Source organism: Perognathus longimembris, chromosome 1 (assembly GCF_023159225.1).
Source record: "Perognathus longimembris pacificus isolate PPM17 chromosome 1, ASM2315922v1, whole genome shotgun sequence".
Taxonomy (NCBI): Eukaryota; Metazoa; Chordata; class Mammalia; order Rodentia; family Heteromyidae; genus Perognathus; species Perognathus longimembris.
In genome coordinates this window covers 42,727,139-42,744,305 of record NC_063161.1, presented here as the reverse complement: position 1 = coordinate 42,744,305, position 17,167 = coordinate 42,727,139, and the positions used below count along the sequence as shown (strand labels likewise).

Below are 17,167 nucleotides of genomic sequence, written 5' to 3'. Positions count from 1 at the left end.
CTTCCATTTCCTTACGAATGGGGCAATGTCATTCTTTCTGATAGAAGCATAGAATTCCATTGTGTATGTGTACCACATTTTCCTGATCCATTCGTCCACTGAGGGGCATTTGGGTTGGTTCCATTTTTTAGCTATGACAAATTGTGCTGCAGTGAACATTGTTGTGCTGGTGGCTTTAGTGTGTTCTTTTTTGTGGTCTTTTGGGTAGATGCCCAAAAGTGGGGCTGCTGGGTCACAGGGGAGCTCTGTGTTTAGCCTTCTGAGGAATCTCCATACTGCTTTCAAGAGTGGCTGAACCAGTTTATATTCCCACCAGCAATGAAGTAGGGTTCCCTTTTGACCACATCCCTTCTAACATTCTTACTAAGGTGAGGTAGAATCTCAATGTTGTTTTGATTTGTATTTCTTTTATGGCCAATGATGTAGAGCACTTTTTTATATGTCTCTTGGCTATTCTCATTTCCTTATCAGAGAAGTCTCTTTTTAAGTCTTTAGCCCACTTATTGAGGGGGCTGTTGGTTCTTTATAGGACAAGAAGGATCCAGACAGATACTTCAGACTTGGCAAGAGAAAACAGCCTCAGATGCACAAATGTTTGCAAGCATGGTCTTATGCATATTTACTGCTTTTCACTCACTGACCACAGTGATATGGACTGAATGTTTATATTCTCTCCAAACTCATCCGAGGAAAAACATAGCTCTCAATAGTGTCTGGATGGAGTGCCTTTGGGAGGTAATTAGCTCTAAGGGTAGGCACCACTCTGATGAGATTAGTGCCTTTCTAAGGGCAGACATCACAGGATGCATTCACTCCTATTATTTTCTTTTTTAAACAATTTTATTTTATTGTAAAGGTGATGTACATAGGGGGTTATAGTTACATAAGTAAGCTCATGAGTACATTTCTTTTCAAACAATCTTACCACCTCCCTTGTTTTCTCCTGCTTTTCCTCCTCTCAGACTCTACTCATCACCCCCAACTTGTAAAGTTCATTCCAATATAGTGTCTTATTATTTTCTTGGACCAAGGAGAGATAACTAAGCACACAGGAAGAGAGTCCTAACCAGAAACCTGTACATGTTAACACCCAGATCTGCCCTTCTAGCCTGCAGAACTGTGAGGCAATAAATTTCCATTGTTTAAGCCGCATGCCCATTGGTGTTTGGTTATGAGAGCTGCAAAAACTACTGTAGTGGGTCATATGGGCAATCTCCAGAGTAAATATAAAAAGAAACTAAAGAGGTAGATATGGGAAAGGGAACATTTGTGACTTATTTTATAATCAACCACATTTGTACCCTAGTCTGGATACATAGGAATATGATGTGACTTTACAAAATTGTAGAGGGATTAAAAATGTACCAAATATGCTTCATTGATATGAAATAGCTATTTCTGTAGGACTGGGGCCTAAACTCAGGACCTCACACTTGCAAGGCATATGTACCACTTGTACTGTGCTTATAGGTATTTTTAAATAAGGTCTCACATTTATCCCCAAGGCTGACCAAGACCATGCTCTCCCTATTATTTTCCCTACATAGCTGGAATGACAGGCACGTACCACCACACCCAGCATTTAATTAACTGAGATGAACTTGAAAACCTTTTTTGCCTGGTCTAACCAGGAAATATGATCCTCTAAAATCTCTGTCTTTTGAAATAGGTAGGATGAAGTGACAGAGCCACCCTGGTTGGCCTTGATATAAAATTGTTTTTTAAAAGCTAGTTCTTCAGAAAAAAGTGACCTGGGGTGAGAGAAGTTCTGATGTTATTCAGTGCTTCTCTACACTATGTGTTACATCCTTACTTACTGAGTGTGTGTGTTTTGTGAGTTTTCCAGACTATCACCTATTTACCTGTGAAACACAATGTAGGGTGAACAGTCATTAAATCCATCTCCACACCCTCTGCTCAAAACTTAAAATTTCTGTTATTCTATTGCCAATTGGCCTTCAGGCAGAGTGTCAACAATTTTATGATGGTAATGGCATGAGTATGTGTACCTGAGTGTCTCTTGGGAGAAAATATAGCTAGTGGTTTTCTTGCCTCTGAAATGATTAAGCTTTACACCTAAAATTGACAGCAGAGTCATTGCCCAGATTGATGTTGTCAGTAACGAACATGCGACAGACTTTGCTTCTGATTTATGATGCATCTAGGAAAAAGCCGTTTACCTCATTCGTCCCTATTTGTACTATGCTCCTCCACTAATTGGATGAAAAAGAATTCAATTTCTTTTATACTGAGGACATGTGCATTTTGAACAGTCTCTAAGTTTTTATTTTTTAAACCACAATTTCAACTGTTGTTCAGCATGCTGATGCAGTTCTGTTCTTTTCTTCTTCAATGTCAAGTAGCTCCTGGTTCTTTGTGTTTTTTTTTTCCATATTGTACTTAATAGTAAACTATGGTTCATGAAATCTATTTAGTAGTTATTGGATTTTTAATACCATCTATTCACTTTGGTACAGCAAACATACTCTTGAAAAAACAATCTCAGGGAAATAGGCATAGCCCCCACTAACTGAACTTGTAATTTCTGGAAAACAGAAGGCTCAGAATCTACATTGGTTATACTGCTCAGGCGAACTTTGAATTATTGCCCTGATATACTTTTTTGAAAAGTTAAATTATGACATAGTGAGGGAGGGAACATAATCCTTCAGAATAAATAAATAACACAAAATCTAATTTCTCCTTTATGTATCTTCATTTACTAGATGTGACTACACATTATATATTTCCTATACCACTTAGATATATTGGATCAATGTAAGAGATTTTTAGCAAGTTAAGAAATGAATTAGTATAATGCATATTTAGAAATCTCCCATCGAATTAAAAATTAATTGGATAATTCAATGGAAGAATTTATTGGTAGGAGTTTGTTCCTACCCTGTTAAATCCCCAGCACAGCTCTCAGAGAGGTATCCAATGGTGCTTGGCATACCAATGGCATACCAGGGGCATTTATAAACTTAACTGGAGCTCATTCCAAACTACACATGTGATCTTCTTCTATCCCTAATTGCTTTAACACAAGATTCTGATCTCCTCAGGACAAATCTCTGCTCACGTGCTCAACCCTGTTATTTCCATTGTATTTTAGTGTCTACGTTCAAAATACCTGCAAGGTTCTAGTTGCTCAATCATGCTCAAGTCTCCCCTTTCTGACTTTGCCCAAGGCTACTGCTCTGTCCTGCCCTTTCTGGATGACTGCAACAGAATTTAGGCAAGCATTGTTCCACTGAGCTACAAACCCCAGCCCATGACTGCAATAGAATCTAACTAGTTTGTCCCCTCTGCCCTCTGTCTTGAGACATCTTCTATACCCTTGCTAAGATACTTTTCTAACATGCAAGCAAACAAAATTATTCCCTTGCTGAGAAAGCAGAATGTAATTTGGAAAGCTTTAAGAAGAAATTTTCTTTTCCTCATTTTATCCTGTTTTCTCACCAGCAATATGTATCCTGGTGTCACCCTGTCTCTTGAACAAACATCCCTAACCATTATTTCATTGTTTCCTATCATCACTCGCAACTCCACCCCAACTAAACACATTCTAGGAGTTAACTTTATTTCTAGGATTCAGTGACTCCAGTCCACTGTGATTATTTTCATCCTTTTACTTTTTTTTTTCCCCCTTTGGTGCCGGCCCTGGGCTTGAACTCAAGAGGGCTGTAACTGTCTCAGAGATTTTTTTGCTCAAGGCTAGCATTCTACCACCTGACTCACATGTCCACTTCCGGTTTTATGGTGGTCAACTGGAAATAAGCATCTTATGGGTTTTCCTACCCAGGCTGGCTTTGAGCTTCCATCCTCAAATCTCAGTCTCCTGAATAGCTAGGATTGCAGATATGACCCGGGGTGCCTGGCAGACATCTGACTTTTTATGCTATAAAAGTACACTTGAGGGCTAGGAATGTGTCCTAGTGGTAGAGTGCTTGCCTAGCATGCACCAAGGCCTGAGTTCAATTCCTTAGACTACATAAACAAAACACACCAGAAATGGTGCTGTGGCTCAAGTGGTAAAGCACTACTAGCATTGAGTAAAAAGAAGCTCAGGGACAGTGCTTAGGCCTTGTGTTCAAGCTCCACGACTGATGATGAAATTAATAAAAAAAAGAATAAAAGAACAGTACACCTGAGTTTAGGTAGTTCATAAAGGATGGAAATTTGTGGTTTACAATGTCAGAGGCTGGGAGGATCCACATCAAGGCATGGGCGTGTGATGCTGGGATTTTCACTGCCTCATGATTTGGCAGAAAGCAATACTTGGTGAAAGAGCAATTGTAAGAGCTCTTCTTTTTCTTCTTGAGTTTAGCAGAATCCTTCTGAGAAGTCAAGAGAGTCTTCATGCATAATTCTTAGCAAATGCATTTGCATGAGGTCCTTTCTGTAGGAGAGGTTTGCTTGAGATGAAGGAAAAAGCTAGAACACTCCTTTCTACTATTCCTAGATTTAACATGTTGTCACTCCACTACTTCTTTGTCTCAGCTTCTGCATGGCTCTCTGTGAAGCAGGATTGTACAAGGTTGGCAGCTGAATGTCACAAAAGCCTGTATTTGCTGGTGGAACAGAAAAGCTCCTTAGGAAAGCACTGGGATGGGGGAAAAGTTGTTCAGCTTGCAGAATTCAGCATAACCCTGAGAGAACAGACTGGCACAGAATGCAATCCCCATCAGTCAGGTGGATCTCTGCTCTGAGGTGGTATGTCTGTGGATGAGTGAAGGCAATGTGGAAAGAAAAATCAAGCTAATAAAGGGATGAGCAAGTAGATAGATTAGTTAGGACCAAGTATCACTGTGGATATCTTAACTTCCTAATTATGGTCCCAACATGGAAGAAAGAGTTCAGTCTTCAGGCCTTTAGAAGAAGGAAAGGAGGAAGAAAACTGAATACACAAGCAAAAGCGATGTTCCTAATGGTTTCATTTCTTGCAGTTTTGTAGGTAAGAGTATGTGTCATTCATTGCTCGAGGACTTCATTTGTTTGTTTGCTTGCTTATGTCTATTTGGCGGAACCACCATCTTGCCTAGCATACTAACAAATAAGTGAAGGGAAATCAGAACATTTGGTACTGTGACTTTGTGCTGATGCCTCCTTCTTGTAGTCTTTCTGAAGAGACAAGCTAGCACAAACCAATGGACTTACTTTTATTACCTTCTGTAGCTCTCATCTAGGTTATATTTAACTCAGGGTTCATTTTGTTCCATTCAGCCCTAATTTCATTGTCAGTGTGACAGACAACAACATTGAATTCTAAATACCAGGCCTTGAAGCTGTGAGTTCCTTGGTGCTTCAATGCCACAATTCTGTAGAGAGGATTTTCAATATTAATTGAGGATGTACATAAAATGTGATTAAAAAAAAGTTCCTATGCAACATGCTACTTTAATACATCTTATTGGTCCTTTATAAGAAATTCTGATAACAAATAGTCCCGACTGGTGTGAGAGTCATAAAATATATAGATGTTTGACAATCTGTTTAAGTGTTTTTTTTTCTCAAATTTTTATTATCAAACTGACTGTTTAAGTGTTTGATAGGCCTTTTTAGTGATATATTTAGTGACTGATTTTGAATGCTATTGAAGATGATATTTTTATTCAAAAAATATAGATAAACATGATTCCTATTTGATTGTTGTATAGCACAAAGTTGTAAGCTGGAATACATACATTAGGCAAGTATGGGAAGCAAGAAAGCTATATAGTTTGTGAGCTGACATATTAATTAAAAAATTTTAATATACAAGAGTATGGTGCTATTTTCACTCTTTTTTAAGAAGTATATTCATGTGATTGATTTGCAACATGGAGCCAAATTATCTCAATTTTATGAAAGCATATTGTTTTAAACAGTGTGAAAATATACTTCAATATTTTAATCTTGAAAAGTGAAAACTATTTACACACACATGGATCAGATTATCTGAGGATCTTCTGTGATAATTTCTATGGAAACTAAATTGTGGTTCAGGAATGGAATAAAACTCTAAGCCCTCACAGGATCTGTGTGTTTATATCAAGGAATTCCTCCAATTATTCTTACCAAAGCACTTTTCTATAAGTTTTTGGTGTTATATATTTATTGGCTATTTATTTTTCCAGTACTGGGTTTTTAACTCAGGCCCTGTGCTGCCTAAGCCTACATGCTCTGTCACTTGAACTATGATGCCTCTACCCCTGTGTTTTGCTGGTTATTTTGGAGATGAGTCTTTCAAAGACTTTCCTGTCCATACCAGTTTTGTACAGTGATCCTCAGTTCTCAGCTTGCTGAGTAGCTAAGATTACAGACATGAACTCCCAGTGCCCAGATCAGTCTATAGTTTAGGGAGCCTGGAAAAAGTGTTTCTCTGTAACATATCTCCTCAACATTTTTGAATGACAGTGGAATTCTTTTTTTCCCTCAGGTAGAGAAAGAAATTTGTGTTTGACATGTTGAGAAACTATACAGGAGGTGATCAGTTTAGTCACTGCTTCAAAGAATAAGAGCACAGGAGGATCTCAGAGAACATTTAATTCTGCCCCATGCTTTAACAAATAAGGAAATTAAGACCCATGTAATTGTCCCTTGACTAAACAGCTATACTTGATCATCATGTATGTGGGAGACATTTCTCTAGTTATCTGTCTTTTATATCACATAAATCAAGTTTCTGACAAGTGGCATCACTTTAATCACTTGGACTTTTAACATTTCCAATACTCACTGTTCATTTCTATCCAGGCTGACAGCATATTTTGTAGAAACATTCTTTTATTTTTAAAAAATATTTGACTACAGGCTAATGCAAATAATCATACCATCAGGTCTGTGGGATACATGACTGCTTATGTATCATTAGTTACAAAAAATGACTTAGTCAGGTCTGCATGGGGCCACACAATTGGTCCCCTCATCTATCCTACCTACAACAAGTATATAAGCTGAAAGTATTTACTGATGTCTGGCTTAATTCTATAAAAGATTTTAAGAAAAGATACCACACACCGCATTTGTTAGACAAGAAGAATATATTTAAGAAACCTATTGAGCCTCATGGTCACAGTAGTTCACAACAACATATCACAGTGGAAAGTTGAAAAAGAAAAGATAAGTGTTCTCATCAGAAAAAAAGATGTTTGTAAGGTGATGGATGCTTGATTTCCCTGTTCCACAATGTATACATATACAAATACAACATATTGTACATGAATAGAGCTTTCATGATTTCTACTTGTCAATTAAAATAAAACCATTATTTAAAACTCCATAAACTCAGAATTTTAAAAAATATGCAGGTCATACTCTTTTAAAAAAAATTACATTTTAATCTTTTCCCTGGCTTAGTAACCTTGTTCTGGGCTTAGTTTTGTTTTCAGGAAGTGTCTTAACTTTAGAATCTTTTATGAGATGGAGGATAAGAAGATAAAAGTAAGCAAAATACGTACAGTTGTTTCTCCTTATCTGTGGATTCTCTTTCTTCTGTGCCCATTACCCAATGCCAACTGTGGCCCCAAAGTAATACATAGAAAGTTCTAGAAATTGGATACCATTTTGTGTAGATGGCTGAAATGTTTTGTTTTTCCGGACCATACTATGTAAGTGTGAGTCATGTCTCTTCCCAAGGAATCTGTCCATGTTCCTTTCCTGTTGGCCACGTGGTGGCCATCTGTGCTATCCCCAGTGCTTGTGTCTAAGGCAGTTCTTTTAAAAATTGTTTATTAGTAGCCCCAAAACACAAGAATAGCCATGGCAATTGGAGTATGCTAGAGGGAAACTGTAAAATGCTTGCTTTACATGAAAGGAGACATCTTCACGCTTGATATGGAAATTTTCTCTTTGTGGATTACTATCACTCAAAAATTCTCCTGTATATTTTCTTTTCTCATTGGCTTGTGATACTGGGGATTGACTCTTGAGCCGCACTCATGTTAGTCAAGTGTTTTACCTCTTGAGCCATGCTCCTAGACTTTTCTGGGGTTGTATTTTATTTTATTTTATTTATTAGAATAAAGTCTCACTAACTTCGCCCACACTGGCCTTGAACTCACTCGCCTCTTATTTCCATCTTTTCAATCGCTGGGATTTTAGGAGTCCGTAAACATGCCCAACTTTCTTTATTCTTAAAGAGAGGATAAACAGTGGGAGAGGGAGCTCTGATATAGAGAGAGTTCTGTACAACACAAGGCCCAAGGCACCCAGTGGAGGGCTTGGAATATATTCCCCAGTGTTAAGTGGGGACAACTTTAATTTTCAGTTGCAACCACAACAAACATGCTATTGGCATATAGATTCTCACAGTAATTGACTTAACATGGCTAATTGCAACCAACTCATGCGTTACTATCCTGTCTCCACATTTCTCTTTCCAGAAACCCAAATACCTTATTACAGAGAAAAAATAGTTTTCAGGATATCACAACCAGACATGAGACCAAATAGTTTGTCAGTAACATGTTGATATTTTCTTAAGCACCTCTGACAGGTTTCACATCAGCAGCTGTTCATCCCTGAGCCATGTCACATGTTTTAGGAATTTTTTTCAATATACCCCCACCTCAGATTTTTTTTCTCCAATAAACAACTCCAACAACTCACAACAACAATGAAGCAACCAGAATAACCGTAGTTATTTACTTCTTCATTCTATTTGAAGGCTGTGTATTAGCAAGCTAATCCTGCAGGACCTAGATAACTTCCAACCAATTTTTCAAAATTTTCAGGAATCTGGGAATTTGTTATCATATTGGAAGTTTTTAATTGGTTTTTAATAAAGTTTTTCACTGTTTTTTAATTCTTTTAAAATATGTTCTAAACATCGCCTATACTATAGTGATTTGCATTCCATTGGCTAAAAGCAATCTGCAGTTAGTAGGTAAGGTCTATAGTGTGAGATGTGTAAATAGACTTCAACCTTTGAACACAAACTATACTTGCCAAATGAACTCACTTATGAAAACCGTTCCCAGCTCTGAGGTCTTGACTTGTGAGTTTTGACTTCATGGTGATATAAAATGGATCATACATTCAGTAGAACCTAAATCTCAGATTTTAATTTTAGATCTTCTCCCCACACTAGTGGTGTGATGGGATAAGGATATTCTCTCAAGAGGCTGGGCAGGAGAAGTGAGTTATAGCTCCCAGCTAGGCACCTAAATCATGAGAATGAATAGTCCACTGAAGTACACTGTGCCTCTAAGTGATGGCTGTTGCTTAGATGCATTACATAGTTTTCGGCTTAATGATATTTCTCTTTATACTAGGTTTTTTGGGATGCAACACCACTGCTTATTTGTGCTAAGAAGAAATAATAATGACTGCATTAGACTATTTTGAATTCCACAGCTCTTCTCTCTTTCTACAGAGGTTCTTTCAAGGTCCCGAGTGATGGTCTGCTTTTTGTGAAACCACTGGATAGTTTCCTGTGGATTTCAGCTTTCATTTCTCCTCCCTATTTTGGAAATTAGCATATCGTTGGGTCTTGAACACATTAGTGGAAGACATAACCGATCAGAAAACCCAGACAAAAACCCCATACCAAGCAAATTAGAATCAGACAATATACAACAGGGGCCGAAGTGGTAGCAATATGGAAATTTGAGTACTTCATAAGTGATAAAGGGTTTGAAGATAGTTAGAAGTATATTTTTAATATTGTTAACACAGTTGTACTAGAGGTTATAATGCCAAAACTCAGGTAATGACTATAATGCATGTAGATCAACATCATCCTTTCCATCATTCTCTCCCATTATTCCTCCCACTCATGCTGACCTTCAAGTTTTTAACTGGCTTCTAATTCTTTTAAGACTTTAGTTCTAGAGTGAGATGTATCCTACAGCTAGATTTTAAATTGTTGAACAAGATTCACATCTGCAAAAATGTTAGCAATAGCTGAAAAATGCATGCTAAAGCATTAGAAACACTATTTATATAGACAACTGGTAACCAGAAAATGTTGTTTGTGTCTTGCTGTATGTTGCTACCTAGAGATGTTCTCAGCACACACTAATAGGTGGATGGATCACCACACATCTTTGGTTATTCATTTAATAATGCTTTACTATTATGTGAGAATGTCAGCATGTCATTTAGGTATTTCTGGAAACAAAACAATATAAAACAAAATAGTGGAAACTATAAAATTTAAGTAAGGCATCTAAATAATACAGATTTTGATGTTGTAGTATTACCCTATCATCAACATTTTGAATCACTTGTCTATTTGTCAAAAACAACCTTTTTTTCAAAGAAGATAAAACCATAATTTGGGAAGCTATGAACATGTGTAATATTAACTTAAAATGGTGCTAGGTAGTAAGATATTATACTGGTATTGTTCCAAATTTGTATAATTAATAGAACACATTTTTCCTCAGGTTTTTTTCAGAATATACCCTAGTTGTTTTCTTTTTATAGATTTTTAAATCACGTATTTGAAAATTGGAGATATTGCTATGTTTTAAGCACCATTTTTTCACTGAAAACTATATAATTTTCATGGCTTTTAAATGTACATATAATTGCCCACCAAGTGGGTGACAGTAAGATTTTTCATCCATTTCAATAGAGGTGGGTGTTTAGATTGCAATTAGTTTCCTCATCTCTGAATATAGTTAATCCAAGGAGTTGGGGCATAGGCCATGAAATTTTGAGACTTTAGCTGATAGCACTGAGTGTCAAAGACAGATGCCATAAATAGAACTGTGCCTGCCCAGGATTTAAAAAAGAGCAATGGTTCATAAGCAATTCTGCTGTTGGGAGGCCATGGGCGTCAATGTTTTATAGAAGATTCTCCTCATGAACTGGAAGACCCAGTCTCTTCTTGCTTCTGGTCAGGTGTATTCATTATACTTATGGTTCTTTCAATCCTGCTCTCAGATTTGGAAACTTCTGGATAATTCTGGTATATTTCTGAATCTTCTCTTTATGATTAGGCGAGCATATGAATATTTTCCTTATTCAATTTTGAAAAGTAAGCATTTAAATGAAAAAATGGAATATATATTCTCTAGCCACATAATCTTCCTAGAAATATAAATAATTTTTTGAATTTCCCCTGTGTCATGCCAATAATAATCGAATCCTTTCAAATTTAGAAAGAATCCAACATTAGAAAAATCTGAGAGAGAACTGAGAAATGGATGATCTAAAATCTCTTAAATATAATTCCAGATTTATCGACATTGGCTGTAGGGTATCATTGAATATTAAAAGTGACGATATTATAAATGTCTTCCCAACAATTACAGAATTCTAAGCATTTTAAAAGAACCACAAACAGCATTTTTGGAGGGAATCAAGGATGTTGACAAGTTGAGATCCAGGCTTTCTGAGCTCCAGTGACTTAAAGATAGATTAACAAGACAAAAATAAACAAATTCAAAAACATACTGTACTTCAGGTATACATGGGTAATAAAATATTAGAGTTGAGTCTGAATTTAGGCTTAAGCACCATACATATCGTCCACTGAATTAAAGAATAAAGGGTATAGAGAGATAAAGGCTATTGTGGAGAGATGCTAGAGACATGTAAGGAAAACCAAGATACGGTTGTTAGGTCGATTCAAGTCCACCGATGTTGATACTGGTGGACTGGGTCTGATTTGGTCTTGTCTGGTGTCATTATCAAAGCAAGGATCCACAGACAAGGAACGCCTTGCCAAAACCATCAGAGTTTATTCAAAGACAAAAATATGCCTTATAGGGGCTGGGGATCTGGCTCAGCTGAAGAGCGCCCGCCTGGCGAGCGCGAGGCCCCGGGTTCGGTCCCTGGTTCCGGAAAAAAAATCATAAAACTATAAAAGACCAAAAAAATATGCCTTATAGGGAGACAACAAGCTCAACTCAAAACCACCGGAGACCCCTGTGGCTTGTGTGGCTTCTCCTTTAATTTTCTGGGGATGGGTTTTTAGGCATATTAAGGTAACATAATTCAAATGATACCGTGAATGTGAATGGGGCAAATGCCCACTTCTGGATTTTTAATCAGATGCATGAGATGTAAATAATGTTTATGAGCTTGCTTAAGTAGAGAAAAACACCTAAGAACCTACTTGAGGTCACTGGTGGGTAAGACTGCCCATGCTTTGGTAAGTGGTTAGAACCAATTATTTCTTCCTCCTCTACAAGCAAGATAAGTGTATATACTTTAAAATACATCGTCTCAATAAAAGGATGGAGGCAGACAAATGGAAAGAGGAATGGTAGGTGAATACACTCGTAAGACCCAATGGATGTATGTCCCGTGAAAAATGGAACTAGGAAACTTAAGAAAGGTATGGCAGGAAGAATACTTACAGAGGTGATATCGATCAAGATGCATTGTACACATAAATAGACATGTTGAATTTAAACATCCTTGTCCAACTGTTTGAAGATAATAGCAAATACATAAGATATTTTCCTACTTATTTGCCTCAATTACTTTTTTTGTTTAGCATAATTTCATCAAATTCCATACACTTCGGTGTATACAGAGCTGCTTCATTCCAAATATTATAGTGTGGGTTTTACTACTGTTTTATGAATATGCAGCAATTAGCCCATTTTATGGTGAACTTCCTGGAACATCTAGTACATATGTTTGCATATAACTGAGCAACTGTGTTTGCAAAGAGATCCTTACAGTGTAATTTCTGGGTCCATGGCTTGTGTAAATGATTCACCAGGACTACTGTACTAGTTTCCCAGGGCAGTTGTATCAAATTACTACAAACTGGGTGTGTTAAGGAAACAGAAATTTAATCTTACCCTTCTTAAGGCCAACTCACAGGCTAGTACTCTTTTAAAGAGACATTGTGGAAGACTTCACTCCAAGCCTCTTTTGGCATCCTGCAGCTGTCATCATTCTTGGTGTTTTGTGTCTTGTGATCATTTGACTTTCCACCTTCCTACCATGATTAGATTACTGTCACTTTTCTGTTTGGTCTCGTCTGTGTGCTGTCTCTAACTTTGCTCTGTTGGGAAGAGCAAGGGAATATGTGATTGCATTTAGGGACTGCCTGAATGATGCAGAATAACCTTATCTCAGTCTTTAATGAATTGCATCCTTTGCTATGTAAGGTAATATTGTTGATTTTGAGTATTGAGACATGGGCATGGCCACCCATTCATGTACCATACTTTTTTAAAAATATACATTTCTAATGGAAAAATGTCAGAGTCTAGAACAACTGATTAGAAGATTCATTTTCAAATCTCCACAATCAAGTATCAGTTCCTATTATTTTTCATAATTTTCCCATCCTAAAGGCATGCGATTAGTTTGACCCTTGTCATCAATTAGAATTCTGGGTCATTTGAAGTACAGTAGCAGTTTATATCTAAATATAGGCTTGATGTTACTGACATTCTGTGGGCCAAGCACTATTGATAAGTTTCTTGTCTAGATGTCAAAGTAAATCAGTCAATGGGATTTAAAAGATGGTCCACTTTGAAGAATAAAATAGCCTCCAGACTAGATTCCAATTTTAATTCAATTACAGGTTGGAAAAGAAAAGATTTGGCTCAATTTAATTTCCCTTGTAAAATTGGGTGAGCTGTCACCTAAATTTAAACAGTGTACATTAATTTGAGCTTGTTCTGTCCCTTTGTTTAAGAAAGAGGTAATAGAGATGAGAAAGATCTGTGGATTATTCTTCCAAGAACATATTAATTCCTTTGTGTGAAAGCATAGGCCAGTGTTTAAGTAGGGTGTGAGAGAAAACCCATGCTTTCATGATAGGGTATCTAGAGATATTTATAGAAAAACCAAGTCTCCTAACTCCTATTTATTTAATCTGAGACTTAGTTTGCTGAGTATATTATTTCTGGACCTCATTTTGAAAGATGAACTTTTACATGGGGTAGACTACTGAGAGGGCTCTGTAGAGCTGAAGCATGATTGTTTACTTTTAGTAAGTCAAAGACAAGATTACTCACAAAGTTTATAAAGGAGCATTCCGATAGTTTGTTCAGTAGAATGAGCAAAAGCTCATCACCGATAGCTCCATTGCTTCTGTGTTCTACATCTTCTTCAAAGCCCAATCAACCTAATTAACCAACTTTTATTGATTCTAGAAGACAAGATGAAGTTCCTAGGTTTCGGTATATGGGCTATTACATAAAGGTTGTTCAGAGTCAATTGAAAACTTGAATCTTTAACAGAGCTCTTTCAGCTCATTCTTCTATTAATGGCATCATCCGTTGACTAAAAAAAGTATAATGGGAAGCACAAATATAAATTAATTAGAATAAGGATGAGTTGTAAAAGACTTCAAAGGATAGCAGTAGTATTTTGAAATCCAAAGAGTAATTATATGAATTCTGATGGAGAAGACAGGCAAGGACATATGTACAAATTGAAGTTTGAATGTTCACCTTTGGAATAAAACTGAAAGAATAATTGTGTAAAGAAAGCACAGCATTCATGTTAGTGTGCTGAATTTGGATTGGTAACAATAGCCCATACAGAAATATGATGCTCATCTTACTGCTTTTGGTTACCTACTGAATATTACATTTTGTAAAACTCATTTTGCACCTCTGATCTTCTATGCTTTTGTGTATAGGATGTCACTTGGGTTTGCACCACTTTCTCTAAGTCCATGGTATAAAAACCAATTAATTGAGTTATTAGGGAAAAAATTGAAATCTTTAAGGCATCATCTTTGTGTTTCATATTCCTGTGATATATAAAGTCCATAACAAAACACATGTAAACTTCTGAAAAACAAAATCAGCAAATATTGTGCATTAATATTGGCTTTGGTAGTTCATAATAAGCTTTGTGCCTACTTGGACTTCAGCTGTGAGTCTCCAAAAGAATTACTGTCCTAAATTAATAGAAATATTTCCAATGTTCTGAAGAACTGTTGTGTGTCTATTTTCAGACACCCTAATTCTAAAACATTATCTTTCATTGTTAAGTCAAAGACTAACATATCATACTTGAAAGAAAATGGACAGTCAGGTGAAGGCACTGTAAAATTTTATAGAACTGTTAGTGAGCATAAAGGAATTTTAGCATTCTAAGAATTTCTCTGGATTACTCTTTTCTCACTCCTAAACTAGTATATGTAAATTATGAGTATGATTAATTCTAGCCTGGGGGAGAGGGGTCAGAATCCAATTTTTAGATGCTTTCCTGTAAGATGAGCCTTAGAGGAAACAGAGGAATGGAAAAACCTTTTTTTTTTTTTTTTTCCATTCATCTGTGTGTGGGCTGGTTTCATGGTGTGTAAATGGAACTGTATTCATGAATTACCCAGCTTAAATTTTTACCACCAAGACTCTTGCAGACACTTAGTTGATAAGTGCTTCTTCTTACTGTTCTGGCTCCAGACCAAGGGGAAGCAAGGAATGTGAATGCTTCATTCTTAACACAAGGAAAAACTTCAATTCCGTTCTTGCCTATTTGTCAGACTATATCTGTGGCTTTCAGGCTCGATTTACTCATTGTTACTCTACATCATTTAGTTTCCCCTGATTCTTCCTACTTGATGCTATGATCACACTTGCTTCATCCTCCAGTATAAACCTCCTTTGATGCAGTAGCTATGTTGTCTTCTCTCAGCACCTCAGAATTGGTGAATTGGTGGTCATGGGCTCAAGACGGTGACTGTTTAGTCCAAATGATTGACTTTTTCTTAGCATTAATCTAGTTAAATGAAGGCTAGATAGAAGAAAATAACCTCTTAGGGCTGGATCTATTTATATATTCAGTGCCATATGGAAATAAAGATAACTGGTGGATTAGAGATTCCACATATTTGCCTGTCACCCAGACATGGCTAGGAAGTTTGGATTCCAAAACAGAAATCCTCTGAAATAAATTTTTCTTTCCTTTTTTTCTTATTGTTAGAACATGCATATTAATGAAAATTGTTCTATTACTTATCTTTTGAACTTCATTTCAGCTGACCATGGATATTTATTTTAATGAATTTTAGTACAAATTAATTAAATAACAGGGTTTGTGTGAAAGCTAATGAATGACAGCAAATTTGCTTACTCATGATGTTAGGATGTGTGACCTGCTTATGTATTTTGTTGAGAAAAATCCAATTTTTCTGTATTTTACATTTTTTCTTATTATACCTTATGCACACATTTCATCATTTGTTACTACAAAAATGGTGGGTTGTTTCAATAAAATGTGGTTCTGTCTACTTTATATCATTATTATATAAGGGTGACAATCAGTGCGATGTATCAAAGCCAGGTGCTCTCTTCAGGCTTGTAGAATTCCATTATACATGTAACCCTTGTCTCTGTTTCTTTAGAGGATTCAAAATCTGCTCTACCTCTCTTCCTTTGTATTGCCTTCGGATGTTACACTTCAATGTGAAGTGAATAGGCTTAACAATTCCACATACAACCCAAAGAAATCTGTTCAAGTGGACATCTGGAAGCAGGTAAAAACTCTATTCTTAACTTTGTTTTTCTTGGCTATGACTGCATATCAAAGGAACAAAGCACAATACTGTCTAATGATATCAAGGATTATAGAATTGTGTTCAGGAAGAATCATGAAGTGTGTGTGTGTGTGTGTGTGTGTGTGTGTGTGTGTGTGTGTGCGTGCACGCTCCTGTGCCTGAATTTGACCTTGACTATTTGTCAACTCAATAATTGAGAATAAAGGGGGGCATAATTTTGGACATGCAGTTTTCTAAGAGCTAACTGGTTTGGATATACTTTTAATCATTAGTTAAGAGATCCTAAAAATGAGACTTCATGGAAAATAAACAAAGTAAGGTAAACAAAAAGTGAAGAAGTATATAAATGGAGACTTGGAACATGCAATTCTATTTAAAATCAAGAAAGTATACCTTAAAATCCAGACAAATGTTCACCTACTGATCATCAATGCTTTTGGTAGCCCAAGGACTGTGCTGAGATTTTTGACAGCTCAGTGGATGATATCTAAATACCATTATGTGACAAAGTCAGAAGACTCATAATCTGATTGTGGAGATGATATATAGAAATACTTTAACTGGAAGTTTCTAGTGCTTTATCTGCTGATACCTATAATTTGGATAGAATTTTGAATTGCTTACAATTTTATGTTGCATGTATTCATGTTTTCAATTAAAACTCTACCCTGATGTTCATTAATTTATATACTGTGTTTTATTAGTGTTAATATTGTGGGCTAATATTTGTCCTTACTGTGTGAATTTATCACA

General features: G+C 36.4%; 1 protein-coding gene across 6 annotated transcripts in view; it reads left to right on the top strand.

The window, feature by feature from the left end:
• The window catches only part of Slc16a7 (solute carrier family 16 member 7), a 143,905-nt gene that overhangs the window by 66,947 nt on the left and 59,791 nt on the right, over positions 1-17,167 (top strand). For all 6 annotated transcript variants that reach the window (XM_048360620.1, XM_048360580.1, XM_048360599.1 and 3 more), the window contains one exon: positions 16,262-16,393. The gene's annotated coding sequence lies outside the window, so the exon portion shown is untranslated. The remainder of the gene's footprint in view (positions 1-16,261; positions 16,394-17,167) is intronic.